This window comes from Diorhabda sublineata, chromosome 3 (assembly GCF_026230105.1).
Source record: "Diorhabda sublineata isolate icDioSubl1.1 chromosome 3, icDioSubl1.1, whole genome shotgun sequence".
Lineage (NCBI taxonomy): Eukaryota > Metazoa > Arthropoda > Insecta > Coleoptera > Chrysomelidae > Diorhabda > Diorhabda sublineata.
Genome location: NC_079476.1, coordinates 16,644,283 through 16,660,706, shown reverse-complemented (window position 1 = coordinate 16,660,706; position 16,424 = coordinate 16,644,283).

Genomic DNA, 16,424 nt, shown 5'->3' with positions numbered 1-16,424 from the left:
TGAAAAGAACTAACATCTGGCAACGTTGTTTTATTCGTATTCGATGTCTGGCTTCGGATCAACGGACCGTATATAAATCCACCTTTTAATTCCATTATTCGGTGTTGATATTGCTACTATAAATAGAATAAACTGTTTTAATATCTGCTTTTAAGAATTAGGTTAAATATTGAAGGACATTGAAGTATTTTTATTTAAGATAATGAATATATATACTTGAGTTTTAAAGAAATTTCACTAAATTGAATATAAAATTGACAGGGTTATTTCACATTTAGTTAGAAAGTTTCGTAGATTGAACTATTACTGGGAAATGTGTAATTTTGTTATTACATAATCTTAGACTCGAAAAGAAAAGCAGGTTCTTTGGCTAATTTTCTTATGTCTCATACCCATAAAAATGAGTCTTTAATTTTCGCCCCATTTCGCATAGGAAATTTTGTTTTAAGAAAATAAAATTCGGGTCCGTATTGACAATTATTCACCGAACCATGTTTGATGTATAACGGCCATCAAATGATTTTCTGGTTCCTTTTTTGACATTTTCATATTGAGCAAGCACAGAATCCGAATTTAAAGGCCAGTTTTGCTTCATAAAATTATCTATTATCCCTTGCATAGAGGAAACAATACTAAATGTTTTGATGACTTTAGTATACATCAATAATTTATGGTCACCCTTTATTGAAAGGGTTCAGACTTAAAACAACCACAGATAAGTTTTGAATATAAAAAAGTTGTACTATCAAATAGACGACTTTACCTTAAATTTCATGTTTTATATACAAATTTATGAATTTTCAACTTCGTTAATGTTATTCTAACCGAATAAGATTTTAAGACATAATCTATTTTTTATTTTATTTTCTTTTTGCTTGTAAAATCGTTATTCCACGTCACGTTTTCGTGATAATAATTTAAATTGACCAAAGCGAAACAAGTTGTTAGTCAATGTAATACTACTACTACTCGTCTTCGACACGACGGTAGCTTGAAAGAAGACACCACGAATGACAGGAGCATCCCTAATATTCGGCCGTTAGGATAACACGAAATAAAAATCGCATTTCACATTGGCGTACGCTTCCTTTTTAAAACTGGACCTATTTTGTTTCAAATTTACGTTGTACGGTTTAACACATCTCACCAAGTTACAAAAATCGGAGATTCTTTATTTGTTTCGATTTAATATTTAATTATAGTGATAAAAAATAGTTAAAATAGATAACGATGATTATATACAAGTTTAAAGAGGATAATTAAAATGAAATTCTTAATTTATTGTCAAATAAATTCAAGACAAAACCGTTTTTTTGATATTTGTAGCCCTTGATGTTTTTTCACCTTTACTTAATTTTTTTCAACAATAAAATAGAAAAACACTTCTTAAAAAATGTATTTCAAAACCGAGAATTTATCACATAGTGATATAAATTTTCTATTATAGTAAGAAATGGTTTCTCATGGTTATAACCTAAGTCAAACATGAATTGCTACATTTCAAATTAATACGCAACATTTTTCAAGTTGATAATTCAACGCTGACCATTGTATACTAAGGACATGAAAACATTTACAGGCTTTTCCATAACAACATGACCAAAACACTTGTTGTCAACTTTCTCAATTGGGAATTATTTTATTGTTCCTTTTTACACTAAACCAGTTCAGATTTGTTCAATTTCGATTATAATGGAATACGAAGATTCAGAGTTTGAAAATACACCTCCAGATATTGTTCCTGAAGCATGAAATGTTTGTAATACGAGGCTTGTCTATAAAATAAGGCTTCCAAGTAATTTTCATAACGAAAAACATGTTTATTGGTACTAAATAATACGTTTTTTGAAAGTTTAGACTTTCCTTTATTTTTCGACATAATCGCCGTTTAAATTAATGCGTCTTTGTACGTGGTGTTCCAACTTCTTTATGCCTGAGTCGTAAAAGTCTGCCGCCACGACGCGAAAGTAGCTTAAAACCTCTTTGTTTGTTGGAATGTGCATCCCTCACTAACGTTTTGTTTAATTCAGAAAAGTCATGATAATCTCTGAGGGCTGTAAGAGTTAAATGAGACATTATTCCATCCAAATCTGTATGTCTTTAAATTTTCTGGACCAGTTGCGCATATGCTTCACATTCATATACTTTTCTCCGTACACCTCAGACCGATATTGACGACTACCAAGATAAGAATGAACGTTGTAGACAGCTCGCCGGGGCGGGAACTGGGAGAAATGGAGCCAAGCTATACGCCAGTTTCGACAAACAGCGTTCCTAGCGTCCACAGCTCCTTGGAAAACCTTATTTTATGGACAACACAAGAATGTGAAATCGTTTACAGTAACTTTATGAAGTGGATAATGCAAAGCAAAGTGAATTCCCTTTCTGAAAGTACTTTTTAGTTTATTTTGAAAGGTAATCGAAATCATTGAAATCATCAACTAGATGCTGAAGAGCACCAGAATTATTAAAAACTGTGTTATTGTATCAAAATCGGCCATATGCTCGTCACGGCTTCGGTGGCATACCCCTATCCGATGGTCCATATTTTCAATGACTCTGAGGTTCAATGTCGTTAATGTGCCGAATTATCTCATTCTTTAGCTGTGTGGCAAGTGGCACAATCCTGTTGGAACCACATATCGTCCAGGTCCATATCCTCAGTTTCTGGCCACAAGAAGTCCGTTATCATCTCGCGATAGCGAACTCCATTCACGGTAACTGCTTGTCCGACCTCATTTTCGAAGAAGTACGGCCCGATAAACCGCACTAAAGAGTCACTCTTTGTGGATGGATCGAGTTTTCAACAATCACTCGTGGATTCTCATTTGCCCAAATGCGGCAATTCTGCTTGTTAACGAATCCATTGAGGTGTGCCTCGTCGCTGAAGATTATTTTCTTTGTAAAGTCACCATTCACTTCTGTCTGTTCAACCAACCAATCAGCGTATTGACGACGCTTGAAATGGTCAGCAGACTTGAGTCAATTGAACCTTGTAAGCGTGTAAATTCTAATCTTTATTCAAAATGCGCATCAGTGATGTTTGTGAGATGTTTAATTGTTGGGCACGACGACGAGTCGAGGTTGACATTTGGTCGATTATGCTGACCAAAAAAATCACGAAGTGCACGAAATGCATTTTGATTTGAACTCCCATTTTCGTAAAAGGCTAAATCTTATGCGCTGCTCAATTGTGTACCTCTCCATGGTTGAATTTGTCAAACACTGAAACAAAGAAATGTCAAATTAAATTGGGCAAAAAACTTGACGTTAAGGTACGACTAACAATTAACATCGTGCATTATAGTTGGACCACCTTATATTTGCTGATTACATTTTTGGTTTTAATTTTAGTTTGCTTTGAATGATTCAAAAATTAATGACAAGGAAGATTTCAAGTCAAACTTTTTAATAAAATAACTATCTCCTGTAATATCTTGTTGTAACACTATACCCGAGGGTTGTCCGGAAGATTTCCGACCTCAACCTTACCAAATAGTACTTAATGACTGTCAGAATGAAGGTTAAAGAGATAGAAGAGGCCTTCAGCATATCAGAAGAACAAATATACCGACTGAACTTTGGACCAAATATGTATTCGAATGAACATTTTCCAGGCCTTATTGATGTGGTTTTTATATAAAATGAGTTGGATTTATTGCGTCTATTCATCGTTTCATCGGCCGTAAAAGTGATGGTTAGCGTATTTTTGGATTAATCATGGGACTATCTTTGAAAAGGTGGAGCAATAACAATAACACGCATCATTGCTTGATAGGTGAAGGGAGCAATTGCAAAAAGCGACCGCACCTTCTCACACTTCGGTGATCGCCATGGATAAACTTCACGAATTGGTTATCGCATACGTAAACGCCCATTTTGAGGAAAAAGATGGCAACTACTATTTAGATTGATGTTGGAGGATTGCTGGATCATGTGTATAGACTTGAAAGGACAAACGTTAAAAAATGAAAATGTCTTGCTTCTTTGTTAGGTCGGAAATCACAACCCACGTTAAACAGTTATGTACAATTTGGTCCATAAGTTATTTAAATGTAAATTCATGTATGCCTAAAAACACATCGATAATTTGGCTGATGACGTCCTGAATTTGGTGAAAGGGCTAAACAAATAACAAACAAAATCAATTTTAGACAAACAGGTTGAAAATATATCAATAGGGGCTAGATTTCTATCCCAATGTGTTTCTATCACAATTTCTATCACAATGTCGAAAATTTTTAAGGAAAATTGCATTTTTGGCTTTAATTCCAGACTTTTATAGTTATTGGCATTACGTGGGCATGCCTTTGTATGAATTTCGGGAAATAGTGATTGATGAAGTGAAAGTTTTTAGAAATGTCACATTTACAGGAGACTTCTACCTAATAGGCAAAAAAATATAATAAGCTTGACCAATGACCATACACGAACGAGATGTGCTTTTTTTAATTTACAAAATGACAATGTACAAAAGACCGTGGGAATAAATAAATTTGGCATAATGGCTTAAGAATTGCCGAATCCGGAATTATATATTGTTTCCTTAGGCCATCTACAACTATTTCAATTAATGTAGGAGCAGAGCCCTAACGCTAAAACGCTAATAGGGGTGGAAATGTAGTTATGCTGCAAACTTCTAAATTTTCAGCCCTATAGCTAAAAAATTGAAAACATGTGGAGTGTAGTAAATATGTAGTATAGATTTAGTCTCAGCACCACTAGAACCTGAAGATAAAATGATATAGAAACACAACACGTCTACTCATCAATTTCAACGTCGACATCGCTTGACATTTTAATCGAAAATGTGTTACCAGGAATTACATTCCAAAATTGTTTAAATATAACTGTTAATTTAATATGTATCAATTCTAAACCTCGTCCTGAACACATAAAAACAAAGCATCCGTAGAAAAAGTAGAGTGCACTACACGTGAGAAAATGACATATTTCATTCCCAAATTTCTGAGCTCGAGCAAAATATGTAATTTTTCTCACCTGTCATACAATAGTCTAAAGATTTTTGATATTGAGATATTTGAGGTAGGTCTCTTTATAAACTCTAGTAGTAATCTGACCTCATATGCACTTCCTACCTACCTTTATACCATTCTTAATGGTTACAAATTTTCAGTGTCTTTCTCCCTGTTCAACACTATTACTTTTACTACAAGACCTTATTGGTCTTAATTCCCTCGGTAATCCCTTTGTAGAACTTTTGGTCGTCGTTGGATGATTCGAAGCGGGTCCGGTGGTTCCAAACTTGGTCTGAGTCTCCTATATCCAGAGCTCCAAAGTAGTTCGCCAGCCATCTCTTTGAGTGCCTTGTAGCTTAGCTTCAGTTGTCATGTTTCGCAAATGCAGAAAAATTGGCCGCGAAAAGTATGACCTTCGTCTTCGTCTACATAATATAAGCCTACCTGTAGCAAGAGTGTGTCTTTCAAACCTTTTCCGCTTATATTTTTTTTATCTATCCGTGTTTTAGGTAAAATAAGAGTTTGAAAAACAGATTTTGACGCTCATGTCGCAATCAAAGTCATAATCGCTGGTGTTTCTTACGGTTTTAATTTATTTTAAAAAGAACGGTTGCCGGTTTTTTTATCTATCCCCATAGAAATGCTCTTTATATAAAACTCAATCTGTTAGTTTAATCAAGTCTATATGGGAACTTAGCAGATGTATTAATCAATAGATGTGTATAAAATTTAATTTGAACATATTTTAGAATATGAAGTGTTTAAAAAATTTATTTCTGTAACGCCAATGCACAACAAACTGTCCTTTGTCTCTCGCACTGAGCGATTACATTTGGCAAGTACAAGTTCTGGGCACTAGTCAAGAGGTGCGGTATCAGAGGGGGAAATTTGCAAGTCCAGCTGGCAAACCCATGCCAAGTGTTCTGTCCCTTTCTAGCGCGCCTTTGCCATTTTTATCTGCTGTTGATGACCGACTACAGGGACGTAACTGTCGAATTCCAACGTCAAAATTTTAAGATATACGCAGATCAAGTCATATTTTGAAAAGTAAGATCGCAACAGTTCAAAAATAAAGACGATTTAGAAACATAGAAATATTTTTAATAATTTGGAGCGCCAGATTAATTTGAAATTTCTTATAAATTCGTAACATTATCCTTTCTGGGATCATGAGGACAGCATATAACGCAATCTTTGGGCTACAATTATTCTATCTAAACTGCGATCCAATAATCAAATTATCGTCTTCAGAAACCGAAAGTAGACAGTGTAATTTCAAATGTTTAACTTAGACCACGATCTGAAAGATCTCCTTTGACGGTTTCGAAGAGGTTAGTTTTCCACTTTCAGTCAAACTCAATACCCAATGTTTCGGTGCATGCACAAATTATGTGCTTTAGTATTTAACCTTCTTTTTCTCAAAATATCCATTTTTATTGTATTAACGTGAAGTGACAGTGTACCATCAGACACCCAATGAGAATGTTTAGGTTATACCTGCTTGAATTGATGTGTTTAACCTTCGATCTTTTATGATCGTTGTTTCCGAGGAACTGTCTCGAGCATCTACGACAGAATGTAGTTTTAGTTTCTCTGGTCTAGAAGGCCATTTTTTCTGTGTTTCTACACCTTGCATAATCAATTCAGCCTTAATAATTTCATTTTATATCTCTATGACTATTTCTTTTCCGGTAGTAACTGTCCAAATTAAATTGTGCACACCTTTCAATAGCCTAGACCTTCAATTTATAAGATACTAGAATGGATGCTTTGGATTTGGCTCTTGGACCTTATACACCTTCCACTGTTCCTGTTGCGATTTTTGGGGTATCTATATATCATTGTATGGTATGGATTCTGATTAAGTGATTCATTTTATCAGTCAATGATACTAAGAACTTCTCGGAGTTACTTATGACTATCCTAATCATAGACGCGCTAGAGTCTTTCTGCGACAATGTGGAGTGGGGTTAGGTTCGGAATAACTTCCATTGCTGCTGTCGGAGAAGTGTAAATATACTCTACTTTTTACACTTTGCCCAGGTGTCACCTCATCGACTGTTGTTTGAGTTTTCTCTGCCAGACGATTGCTCCATAATTATTATTATTGGCTTTAAAATCACGATGTACATCCATCGCTGTATGCTGGAGTCACATGTCCACCTCTTGCTTATTATTCTTTTGGACATTGTTAAGGACGTTGTAACTCTCTTATTCTAAATATGTTTATTCGACAAAAAATCTGGTATCCAAGGTGATTCCCAGATTCCCATAAATGTAAATTTATGTTTACTTTTGTAATGTCTCGGAAGGTCTTCCTTTTCTTTAAGCACTTTTGTTTTCGTTATTAATTTTGTTGATTTATTTTGTGACATTGATTTGAATATGTACATTATACAGGTGTATAGATAAGCGATTAAACCCTTGGCGAATTGGTTTGTCGGACCAAAATGTGATCGAGGTTTCACAAACAGCTATTGAATATTTGTCGACTCTGAACACCCTGAAGACGCTGAAATGCATTTGTAAGCATTATACGAAGAGAAAAAATTCATGATATAATCGTAACGAATACCGCTCTAGTAATCTAATATAATCGATTATTATTTGTCAGTTGAAACTATGTAATTCTTGAAAGATTTGGGGCAATTTACCTCTATACCAAGTTGAGTTATAAAGTCACAAAGTATGACCTAGAATTTCCAAAAGAGCAAATACACAGATACGCTGTACGAGTTAAGGGCATTAAGTAATGGTAAGTAATTGAGACTGCCGCCTGTGAATTGAATCATCGTGAAATAAAAGACTTTGTGTCGTTGGCTCATCGGAGATCTGGAATTTTTTAAGGGTATAACAAAGCATGCGAGTTTGCATTTGCACAATCAATAACAATCGTTTACAAAATTCAAGTATTTGTCTTTGTGTAATCTACCTATTTTGAGATACTCTTGGGATACTCTTGGATAAAAATGAGAAGTCTAGGGTTCCAAACTGTATTTATAAATCGTGTGTGGAGTATTTAAGAATATGAAAAAGTACTAGTTATATTGAGCATCTAGTGCAGCGCTCATCTAACTCTTCATTGCCTGAAAATATACCTGAACCCTAGAACAAGAAATTGAAGTTTTAAGCTTATCACAAAATGATGCCGATTTTGAATGTATGTTAATTGTAATTGAGCTAAAATACTTTTCTCAGAATAAGAATTCTACCACAGAATAAAAAGGTCTTTCAATCAGAAATGCCTTTCTAAATCTCCGAAAATTATTAAATGTATTTGTCACTTTTAATCATAAAGGTAGTTGTTTGAATAATTTTTTAGCACTGGTGGGTATTGTTAAATAAATGTCCAAATTTTGTCTTCTAGTAGGGTAACTATGAACGAGTCTCTCAGTTGAGTTGTGAAAATGTTTGCGAACCAAACAGACGGATTCTAAAATGAAAAGAGCGGGAACAGTTAAAATTTTTTTTCATTTAATATAATTTGCAATGCGTTGGTTTATAATCAGTAATTTTTTAAGAGGTATAGGATTTGATTTTGAAAAAAACCACAAAAAATTTAAAAAATTGATGAAATCTTTATTGGAATCGATAGAACGATTAGTATAGTTTAATATTTGAAGATGATTTCATGCAAATGTTGGCCGCGGCTCCCATGCGCAAGGTCCAATTTTGGCATACTCTCTCCAACATATCGTTCGAATAAATGCTTCATTATTGGCTTCCAGTGCGACAATCGTTGCTGGCTTATCCCTGTAGAAATTAGGCTTAACATGGCCCCATAAGAAAAAGTCCAAATGCGTTAAATCACACGATCTAGGCGGCCAATTGACGGGCCCCAAACGTGGGATGAACTATTCACCGAAGGCGGTTCTCAATTTGGTCATTGTTTCGCGTGCTGTGTGGCATATGGCACCGACTTGTTGAAACCACGTGTCAGGCGTGTTCAATTTTTCCATTTTGGACAAAAAAATCGTAATTTATCACACGGTAGCGCTCGCCATTCACAGTAACGTTCCGGCCATCGTTGCATTTGAAGAAGTACGGTCCGATGATGCCACCGACCCATAATCCACACCAAACGGTGACTTTTTTGGGATGCATTGGTAGCTCTTGGAATGCTTCAGGCTGGTCTTCACTCCAGATGCGGCGATTTTGCTTGTTGACATATCCATTTAACCAGAAATGATCTTCGTCGCTGAACACAATTTTTTGATAAAGAAGTGGATCTAACTCCAACTTTGCCAGCGTCTAATCACCAAATGTTAAACGTTGTGGGAGATCGTGTGGCTTCAATTCTTACACCAGCCGTATTTTATAAGGTTTTACATCCAAATCCATTCAGAAAATTTTCCACGTCATTTTTCACGGTCATCTGTTCCGTGTTAGTGCTTTAATGTCCAATAGTGTGGACTGAGTTCGAAATTTGCAAGCGTTGTTCGTTCGTAAGTCGATTCATGATTAAATTATAGACCAAACTGAACAAGTTTGACTATGACCCCAGACACGATTCACGCGTGATCTATCAAAAACAGTGTTGCCAAAAAGATACCAGCAAAAAAATCACTCTTTACATTTAAGGTACGATACAAACCATTTCAAACACCTCGGATACCATAATACTCTAGTCTGTTAAAAAGAATTAAATGATCAATCCGTATAAAATTTATTATTAAGTGAGGTATATATTTTATTAAAAACAGGAAAAATAACGTCATTAGTGCATTTATTAGGTAGGAAACCAAATTGTTGAGCTTTCAAGTTTTTATGTTTAAAAAGAAGAGGCAAGAGACGGTTTTCCATTAGTCTTTTAATTATCTTCGATAATATTGATAATAATGCGATAGAACTTTAGTTACTAGTGTTATTTTTTCCGCCAGTATTGAGCAGAGGAAGATACTGTCAGTGATTCTTTTAGAAGGAACTAGTAAAGAAACAGCATCAGGGCTTAAAAATATTTAAGAACTAATATTCTTGATAACGTTCACGAAATGTTCCTCAAATAATTGATACAAACCGAGTTTCTTCAGGAAGTTTTAGCTCTAGACATGCGATTGTTGTAATAGTTGAGTTAGATGATAGAATTGAGAAATTATTGAGTTCGAATAGAATGAGTTATATGATCTTGTAAGAGATTTAAATCCTTCTAAACAAGTTTTAGAATTGTTGGTATCAGGAGAAAAATTTGCTTTTGTCATTAAAATAAGTTTTTATCGTGAAAATGATGAAGATCTACGGCGTTATTTTTCCGAAGAAAACTGTATTACTGTATCAGATATCAAAAACTTTTTGATAAGAATGGGCTTTGAATAATACGAACCAAATGACTGGCATTTATTCATTGGCAACTCAAAACGTAATCTAAAGTGTACTTTATTACAAATGGAAATAAAAACGTTGTGGTACCTATTGCGGATAGTACCAAGGAAAATAAAGATAAAATGCAATGATCATAAATGGAAAATTGGTGTCGATTGGAAAATTGTGAACAATCTTATCGGTCAACAAAGTGTGTTATATGTTCTTGGAACAGTAGAGTCAAACAATAGCATTGGGTGAAGAGCAACTGGCCTTTGAGAGACAATATGGAGCCTGGAAAGAAAAATATAGTCTAGAATTCTTTAGTTGCCCGAAACAAAATGATCATGCCGCCAGTATATATACACATCACGAAGCAGTTTGTTAAACCAATAGATAAAGACGGGAACTGCTGTTCTTACATTTCTCAGAAACTAGAGACAACTTACGAAGTTCTTTATAACTCAAGTATTAATATTTTGTAGTAGAATTTTTCTCAGTAAATACATGTTTTCTTTTTACCAACATAGTTGATACTAGATCCGATAAAAATCTTCTGATTATATTATATATTACAGCGCATTAGACCTTGAAAGCGAGCCCATGAGTAAATTTTTACAATAAGAAAATGTTGAGTGAGTATAATCAAACTCTTTAAGCTTTGTTTTGTTCTTTTTCCTCTACTATCTTTAATATACGTCTCCATCCGTTTCCCTCCTCTGTTCTTTCTCTTCATTCAGATATTCCCACTCTTCTCAAATCTGATGCTTCCTCTCTTATCCATTTCTTTTTCGACCTGCTTATTTTTTTAATTCGATCTCTATTTGTGCTCCATTGCCAATTCTATTTGCATCCATTATGTACACATGCCTCCGACTCTTTGGACTCTGACTACTTGGGTAGTATTAGGCTCCTTATTTATTTCTTTCAGCTCATCATTTATTCTCTTTTCTATGCTCTTTAATTTTCATGCTCACAGAATTTTTCCTATCCCATACTTCTATTTTTTTCTGTATTTAGGACTAACGTCCATACAATATAGTCGGCCTGATCATTGTTTACTACAATCTTATCTTTGTTACTTTGGAAATTGCTTTTGCTTTAAGGATATTATTCAAGGACGCCTTCGCTATCCGATTTTCTAGTTATTTCGGCTAATTATCCATATTCGTAATCAGTTCTCCTAGATAGTTGAAAGACACAACTTTTTCAAAATGATCCCTCGATTTCCGCCCGGAAAGGTCTGTTTTTTCTCTTCTTCTTCTTCTGTCGTTGCACTTTCATCTATTTCAAATAGACTATTTAGTTTCTTCACCATTTACCATTCTCCCTGAGTCCAATTCTTTATGATTCCTTTTTCAATCTACTATAAACTTTTTCTAATTCCTTTAATTCGTTTAGGGATTTGGCTAGTAATCATCTGAATATTTCCAATGTAAGGTTAAAAAAAGTGGATAAGAGGTCCTCCTGCTTCAGCCGTCTTTTTTCTTAATTCTTTTCTGATAGCCTTCCTTCAGACAATACTTTGATCTCGGTTCTATCCAAAATCAGTTTCAGCATTCTTATCAGTTTTTTTTGGCACACCTAATAATACTAAAGCCTCATACAACTTTGTCCTTTCTCTTGTATCGTAAGTTTGCTTAGAATTTATGAACAGTAGATGTAATCCTAAATTTTGGTATTGATTATATCTCTGTATTGTTTTTAAGGTGGTAATCTGGTACGCCATGCATCGCTTCTCCTTAAAACCTGCTTGATATTATGTTTCTTAATATTCTGGTCAAAACTTTGTAGGTCACATCCAGCAGTGCTATCTCATCACGTTTCTTATAGTTAAGGCATATCACAACGTTGTTCCAATCATCTAGTAACTGCTCTTCTTCCTAAATTTTGAGTCTATAGACTCTTTTATGCAGCTCTCGCTCATGTTTTTTTAATATCTTCTTTGTGATTTTTATTATTTTTTATCATATTCCACGTTTTATCTCTTAGTCTGAAGGTTCTTCTACTTCCTTTCTATGCTGCTCTGCTGCAGTTTAACTTTTTGATCTCAATTGTTGGTTTCCTATGATTGCTCCCGTTTCTTTACAGTGCTCTACCGCTCTTCGTTTTCTACCTTGTGCTTGTATCACCTCCTGGTAAAGTTTTCTTATTTCTGTATTCACTTACTTTTCTTGTATGTTTCCAGTTTCTTCTCCGTGTGTTTTCTTTTCTTTTTTCAGCAGTCTGCTTCCAATTTCTTCGTCGGCAACAGATGTATTGTAAACTAATGTAATTATTTGACACAATTTGTGAATTTTTCGTAAATTGAGTGACTAAACCCTGTTAGATAAATGTGGATTGTAACTGGAATTTGCTTCCGTGGTGGTGAAAAAAATGCTCTAGTAATATGAACAAAGCTGGGGTTGTTATGTGGACAAAATATAAAAATTCTCTGGGTAGACAGTGTAGCACCCTGCGCCGATGCGAGCCTGTTATTCCGATGTGGTGAAGAGAGAAACCCGTTTGTGAGATTTTTAACCGCCTCCGCCCCTTTGAAATTGCGTTTTTTCTGTGTTACGACCATCGGGGCAGGGATCTCGTATAACCTGTTTATCTTTAAGAGTATGTGGCGGGAACTGAGTACATCTACCCGGCAGCCCCGAGATAAAAGAGAGTGCGAGAGAGATGGATGGGAGGAGAGCAAGCACATTTGCAATTTGAGACTATTTCTACTTGCGAAATTTAAATCAACACCTTTTTTCTTTCGTCCACCACCAGACAAATTATTGTATGGAATAAACCGTGGGAAACGGCGTTGACCCAATGCAAATTTGTGTTGCTCTTTGAGACCATTGATTAGGATTAGAGGCTTAGTTTCGTTTTTTATTCTAATGTTATTGAGAATTTTTAAACTTTCAATGTCTTTTATTGATTCATATATTTCTTCTTTGGTTTCTCATTCCTTTTATAGTCGTTAGATAATTTCTTTTCCATACTATAATATCGCCCTTTTTCTAGCAAAAATCTATTTCTTTTAATAAAAGTTTCTATTCAATTCAGGGTAATACTTATCATCTAGATCTGTGGCAAGAACTTTGTTTACTGTCGGAAATTCTTTCCTTAAGAAGAAAGTACGTATCTTCCTTCGAAGTTCTTCTTTTAAATGATTCTCTATTTGAAATTTTGGTTTAAAAAACTAAACTTATATTGAGCAACAGATAAACTGATGATGAATTTCACTTTCATTTAATTAATAATGCAAATTGAGTAAAGTTTAAAAATAAAATTTAAATATTGTGCTTTTATGCGACACATGAGTGATTATAAGTGGAAAAATTTGCAAATACAAATAGTTGTTGTGCCTAAAGCATTTACAGAAGGAGCTTTACTGATCTCACAATTCCTATATAAAAACCTTAACTTATATTGAGCGACTGATAAACTGAAATGTAAGCTTATCACGAAATTTCGAGTTATGGATATATTAGACAAAAACTTTTATGAATTTCGCGTTCATTTAAAAGAATAGTTCGAATTAAGTATTAGAATCAAGGAATACAACCATTTTATGTGAGTTTTTTAAATTTGAAAAGAATTTGAAGTATTTCAATACCTCAAAATTGTGTTTCGTCTCACAAACAAGGGAGCAAAGTGAAGGAAAGGAAAGGAAATGTAAAACCTCGTTTCAAACCCCTTGAAAAATTTAATTTCAAACTCATACTTTGAAATTTGAGCAATCGATTGATTTCATTATTGCACTTTTAAGATCAGTTGATTGAGTGAAAAGCTTTTATAAAACCGACCTCTTCGTCTAACTTGTTGACTTGTGTTTTTGTTGCTGGCATTCGGTAAGTTCTTTATTCGTTTTCTAACGTTATTGCCAATGGCAATAGCCTTGCATAATGTCAAACATGAGGTGACCCATATATTTTTCCTAAAACCTGTAAAAGTTATCAAAAAACTTTGATTACGAAAGTTCTCTGTATTTGAAGGAATTTTTAGTTATTGACTTTTAGATTATAAAGGGTGTCTCAATTCTTCAGTATCGACATCAACTTTGGAATTTTAAATGGAACACCCTATATTTTATTGCGTTTTTTGATTCGGTGATGAAAACAAAGGTAACTTTCATAAGACCGACCTATTTGATTTCCGCACGGCTTAGGAAATATTCAAAGTTATCTGAATTTTTATTAAAAAATCATTATATTTGGAAAATTCTGAAAAATAAAAATGAGTTAACTGGCATCATTTGCAAAATGAATTTTTGAACACAAAACTTAGGTTTATTGAATTTTCGTGATTTTCTAGTCTAGAATCATACTGGGTGTCTTTTTTTACTGTATAAGTTTCGAATTTCGTAAATAACACACACAATAATTATACAGTGGCAAAACTGAAAGAAAAATTCGAGAGAAAATTAATTACCTCAATCAATCTGGTGCAGTACAAGAGACAATCCGAAGGATGGAGGCAAGGTATACTACCTGCATTGCAGAAAATGGGGGATACATAGAAAACAAATTGTAAAATGCCGGTATTTAAATATGAATCAATATATATTACGTTCTATTAATTTTCTGCATATTCTTACTTCAAATTTTTCGAAATGAACATAAAATGTTTCTTTAAATTATTCCTAATAAAAATATTTGTGTAAGGGTACGATATTTTTATAGCTTTTTGTTTTTGGTAAACATTTTCTATTTAGCTTATTTTCAAAAATGCAAAACTCAGTGCTTTACATTATTTTCAATAGAGAATGGGCGAAAAAATGAAAAAAAGTCAAATAATTTCACAATCAATATACGTAGATATAGGACGCGTATGTATGAAATGATTTTTATTTTTATGCACGTTCTGTTGAAGGTATAATATATAGGTTGTACCATAAAAACATGAGATTTTTTTATTTACAAAAGTTGAAACTTATACAGTAAAAAAAGATTATAGATTCGAAAATCACCAAAATTCAATAAACCCAAGTTTTGTTTTAGTCCCATTTTTATTATTCGGAATTTTCCAAATAAAATGAAATTAGACAAATACATTTAACTGAATGAAGGAGCGATATTGGTAAATATTGACTACAATTTCTAAAGTTTCAATTGTTTCAATTCCAATATTTAAAATATACCTAAAATAAATGTATGCATATTAAAACAAGAGGGCAGTTTTGTCCTAGATATAGTATCTAGGCGTCTAAATTCTCTTCCCCTCTCTGAATAGCAACACCGAAACGAAAGAAATTTTGTAAACGGCAGCTACAGTTGAAAGATATTTCATTACTTCTATTTTCATTGGTAACAATTAAACGAGCACTTATTATAGTCTATTTACTGCAAGAGAGAGAGTAATAAAACTTCATCTCTAATGCAAAACTCAGATTTTTATAAAAGTACTCATTATGAATATTGGTTGCGACACTTCATCTTCTGATTCCGATTCGGAAGTAGCTCAACTTACACTAGTGAGTTTTTAAATTAAAATTATTATTAACGAAAATGAAGTTGTTTGAACACTTAGGTACTACTACCTATATAACCATGAAATAACTTGAGTAAAAAAATGAAACATTTTAGAAAAAATTTCCCTTCTTCGCCTCCAGCTGTTCGGAAGTTATAAGCAAGTTGATTAGGTGAAAATATAAGTGTACATCCAATATATTCATTATATTTATAACTGTTATTTCATATGAAAATTCTCGAGGTATAACTTGAAAAAATATTTCAACTGTCTACTGGTACGATTACGAATGCTTTATTATTTTGAAACTCTCTCATTCATAAAATAAATAGACACTATACCTAGATTAAAACGATAAAGAAAGTATGATAATATTTTGTTAATTAAAGACCGTGCAATTTGTTAAAAATGGAATAATTTGATTGGGAATAAATTTTTTACAGTGCTTGCGGGGATGTATTGATATCTAGTTAGCCTAGACCAGTTCCATGCATAAGCAAAATATTGCGTTACCATGGCAACGAACAATAACTTATTGGAAGTGTCAGTGTAAAGTTTGATGTCAAAAAAGTAAAGCAATGTTACGCAATCAATTAAAAGAAAAAAGATGTCCACCGAGTGTCGAGCCGTCATCATTTACCTGTATTTAAAAAGGTTAAGAGGTAAGCAGATTTACGAAGATATGCTTAATACCCTTGG